Source organism: Trachypithecus francoisi, unplaced genomic scaffold (genome assembly GCF_009764315.1).
Source record: "Trachypithecus francoisi isolate TF-2019V2 unplaced genomic scaffold, Tfra_2.0 Contig01585, whole genome shotgun sequence".
Taxonomy (NCBI): Eukaryota; Metazoa; Chordata; class Mammalia; order Primates; family Cercopithecidae; genus Trachypithecus; species Trachypithecus francoisi.
In genome coordinates this window covers 5,520,586-5,525,169 of record NW_022681444.1, presented here as the reverse complement: position 1 = coordinate 5,525,169, position 4,584 = coordinate 5,520,586, and positions in this window count along the sequence as shown.

Sequence of the window (4,584 nt, the reverse complement as noted above, 5' to 3'; positions counted from 1 at the left end):
AGGGCAGACCTCACTGGCCGTGTGACATTTGATCAGGGATGAGGGAGCGAGCCCTGTGGTGACCTAGGGGAAGAGTATTTCAGGGAGCAGTAACAGCAGGTGCAAAGGCCCTGGGGTGGGCGTGTGCTTGGCACATTTGAGAAAGAGCAAGGAGCTGGAGTGGAGTGGGGTGGAGGTGAGCAGAAGGGGAGGCTGAAGAGGGGACAGGGAGAAGAACCTCATTGGCCTGAGGGGCTTTGACTTTGACTCTGAGGGAGATGATGGCCAATGGAAGGTGCTGAGCAGAGCCAGGATGGAATTGGACTCAAGCTCCCTTGATAGCGGAGAAAAGGCTGGGGGCAAGTTGGAAGCAAGGTGGGCTCAGTGCAGGTACTGGGGACGGTGACATTCCAAGAGGGAAGTGGCTGTGGGTGGTGAGAAGCAGCCATATTCCACAGTCCCTGGGAATCTGAGGGAGGGCCTGCCAGATTTGCCGTGACTTGGACGAGGGCATGAGAGAAAGAACCAAGGTCAACCCCAAAGCTTGTGCAGTGGGAGGAGGTCAAGGTCTGAGATGGAAAGACTGAGGCAGGAGCAGTTTGCAGAGAAAGAACAGAGCCCAGTTTTCAATGTGTGGAGTCTGAGATACGAGTTAGACATCCCAGGGCCCTGGAGCCAGGGGGAGTTCTGGCTGGAGACATACAGTCGGGAGCCCTTGATATCTAGATGGTATTTAAAGCTGTTGTCTGGACAAGGTTGCCTGGAACAGGCCTTCTCAAACATTGACGTGCACACAATTCCCATGGGGATCTTGTGAAAATGCAGGTTCGGATCCAGCAGGTCTGGGACAGGACCTAAGAGTTTGCATTTCTTTTTCTTTTTTTTTTTTGTTGAGATGGAGTTTTGCTCTGTTGCCCAGGCTGGAGTGCAGTGGCGTGATCTAGGCTCACTGAGATCAACCTCCGCCTCCTGGGTTCAAGCGATTCTCCTGCCTCAGCCTCATGAGTATCTGGGATTACAGGCGTGCACTGCCACACCTAATTTTTGTATTTTTAGGAGAGACAGAGTTTCACCATGTTGGCCATGCTGGTCTCGAACTCCTGACCTCAGGTGATCCACCTGCCTCGGCCTCCCAAAATGCTGGATTACAGGCGTGAGTCACTGTGCTCAATCCTTGCATTTCTTTTTATTAAAATTTTTTCATTTTTCATTTTTATTATTTATTTGAGACAGAGTCTCGCTCTGTTGTCCAGGTTGGAGTACAGTGGTGCAATATCAGTTCACTGCAACCTCCACCTCCTGGGTTCAAGAGATTCTCCTGTCTCAGCTTCCCAAGTAGATGGGATTACAGGTGCACACCACCATACCCGGCTAATTTTTGCATTTTTAGTTGAGACGGGGTTTTGCTATGTTGGCCAGTCTGGTCTCAAACTCCTGACCTCATGTGATCCACCCACCTCAGCTTCCCAAAGTGCTGGATTACAGACGTGAGCCACTGTGCCCAACCCTTGCATTTCTTTTTATTAATTTTTTTTATTTTGTATTTTTATTATTTATTTGAGACAGAGTCTTGCTCTGTCACCCAGGTTGGAGTACAGAGGTGCAATCTCAGTTCACTGCAACCTCCACCTCCTGGGTTCAAGAGATTCTCTTGTCTCAGCTTCCCAAGAAGCTGGGATTACAGGTGCCTACCACCACACCTGGCTAATTTTTGCATTTTTAGTTGAGACGGGGTTTCACCATGTTGGCCAGTCTGGTCTCAAACTCCTGACCTCATGTGATCCACCTACCTCGGCCTCCCAAAGTGCTGGGATTACAGGCGTGAGCCACCACACCCGGCCCTTCATTTTTTATTTTTTAGAGACAAGGTCTTGCTCTGTCACCCAGGCCGGAACACAGTGATCACAGCTCACCGCAGCCTTGAACTCCTGGGCTCAAGCAATCCTCCTGCCTCAGCCTCCTGAGTAGCTGGGACTGTAGGCTTGAGCCACTAAGCCTGGCTCAAATCTGCATTTATAAGAAGCTTCCAGAAGAAACTAAGACCACACTTTGAGTAGCAACAGTCTAGGGCATTATATTTTATGGCCAAGACTGAGCCATGGTCCGTGGTTAACGAAACCAACAGATAAGCTTGTGAGGAGTAGTGAAAGAAAATGCAACAGGCTGGGGGTTATGGGAGGGCATCACAGCCGCAAATCTATCTACAGGACCACAAAATGCTTGTTTCCATTATTTGAGTCTGAGTCCCAGGGTCTGTGCCGGGACGTGACGCCAGGGTCACAAAGGTTTGAGAAAACCTGGCTTGGGAGTGAGGGTAAACAGAGAAGGAAGGGGCTGGGGACCAACCCTGGGGGAACAAGGAGGAACCAGGGAGGAGACAGATAAGGTGACCAGGGACGTGGGAGGAAAGCCAGGACAGAATGTTCTGGAAGCCAAGGGAAAAAGGCCTGGATTTCAATTATCCTCTGCCTCTTCCCAGCCCTGTGGCCTTGCAAACCTGAGCCTCAGTTTCTTCCATTATAAAATTGCCAACATGACAGCCTCAGCCACTGAAGTGGCACTTGGCACAGGGCCAGGCAAGCTCGTGGATAGTAGCGCGATTCCAATTCTTGTCTTGCCCTTTGAACTCCTCCAGACCAGCAGACTGCCCTCCCCTTGTGCAGATGAAGAAACAGAGGCTCAGAAAGTGGAAAGATCTGGCCAGGTGCGGTGGCTCACGCCTGTAATCCCAGCACTTTGGGAGGGTAAGGCGGGTGGATCACTTGAGGTCAGGAGTTCAAGAGCAGCCTGGGCAACATGGTGAAATCCCATCTCTACTAAAAGTACAAAAATTAGCTGGGTGTGATGGTACATGTTCCCAGCTACTCGGGAGGCTGTGACAGGAAAATCACTTGAACCCAGGAAGCAGAGGTTGCAGTGAGCCAAGATCATGCCACTGTACTCCAGCCGGGGTGACAGAGCGAGACTCTGTCTCAAACAAACAAACAAAGATCTTGCCTGAGGTCACCTGGCCAGTGTGGGGCAGAGCCTGGGCACCCTGCTCCGCCCTGTGGGTCTGGCCCTGCTGTTATCAACAGCCCCTGGCTCCAGGCCGGTACTGGAGACGGTCAGCCGCCTGGTGGGTCCCTGGGGGCCGCCTGAAATTCCTTCAGTGGCCAGTGGCCAGGGTGGACGTGCTCCGTCCTTTCCTGTAGTCCTGGCCTTCCTGGCCAGCCAGGAGGAAGAAGGAGCAAAAAGTGTGCATCTGCCCTCTGTGGGGTCCAGACACAGGGACCTGGCCATCAGCCATGCCTCTCTCGGGCGTGTGGACAGACGGCACCTGAACACATCCGTATCAGTCAGAACCCCGGCAGGAAACAGATGGCACGTTCCAGTAGGATCATTAGAGGAGAGTTTGATGAAGGGTCTGTTTACACAGGTGTGGTTGGGGTGTAGGGAAGCCCCAAGGGACGGTGCAGAACCCCAGGTCTGGCAGCGGCGTGGGCTGTGACCATCCTCAGCCTGAAGAGGCCAGGGGAGTAGCTGAGTCCACAGCCGGACAGGACTGTGTGGAGGGGGTCTCCAACAGGACCGTGGCCTTCAGTGGAGGGAGGCCACCAGTATGCATTGGCCCTGCAGGGAAGGGGCTGGAAGATGGACCTTCCTCCTCCTGCCTCCTCTGATCTCTGCAGGGGTGGGGGGGTTGGGGAAGTGGATGTGTCCTACAGGAGGGAGAGTGCAGCTGGCGGACATGGAAGACAGCTACCCCAAGGCCTGTGCCCAGCTGTGAGGCCATGTGGCCATCGGGCTTCCTGGGGCAGAAGACCCAGTCCAGGACTGGCCTTTTCTCCTGGGAACCAATGACAAGGACCACCTCTCTGGGCCTCCATGACTCCCACCCTTGCCTTGTCTTCTAGGGTCCCTCATGCTTTCAGCAAATCTATTTCAAGAGCCAAAAGGCCCTGGGCTCTGTGCTGGGGGGGCACAGCAGTGCAAAGGATGTCAAAGTCTCTTTCCTCGTGGGGCTTCTAGTCGAGTAGAGAGACACATGCAAATGGCTGCACACAGGCTTGGGTGTGACGGGGAAGGTCAGGGTGCTGTGGGAGCCAGAGGTGATCTCCGCTTCACCCCCCACCCACGGTGGTCCCAATCTCTTCCTTCCTCCATGAGGTGTCTGCAATCGGGGCCCCAGTTCTTCCTGGAGTCCACTTGGAGTCTCTCCTGCTTTCTAGAGAATCCATTGGGTCTTGTTTACAATGTGGATGGGGATAGACTGTGCAGCGTGGAGGGAAGGGGAGGGAGGCAGGTTTGGGAAGAGCCTCCTGCGGGGTCCCTGTCACTGCCCCAGATGCCCCCAACACCCTGAGATACCCACAGCCCCTGCCACATCTGCCCCTCACTCCAAACTCAGCTCAAGGGGTGGTGGCAGGCAAGGAGGTGAGCTTGGAGCCAGGCAGCCCTGGGGTCACCACCCTCCAGCTGGGGTTCCTCCTCTGTAAAGTGGGGGTATAACCGTACCCACCTCCCGGGGTGGCTGTGGGGGTTCAGAGCTGATAAGGTGAACGCCTAGGGCGGGCCCTGGTGCAGAGAGAGTGCTCAGCCCCTAGGACTGGATTAACTGTCCCT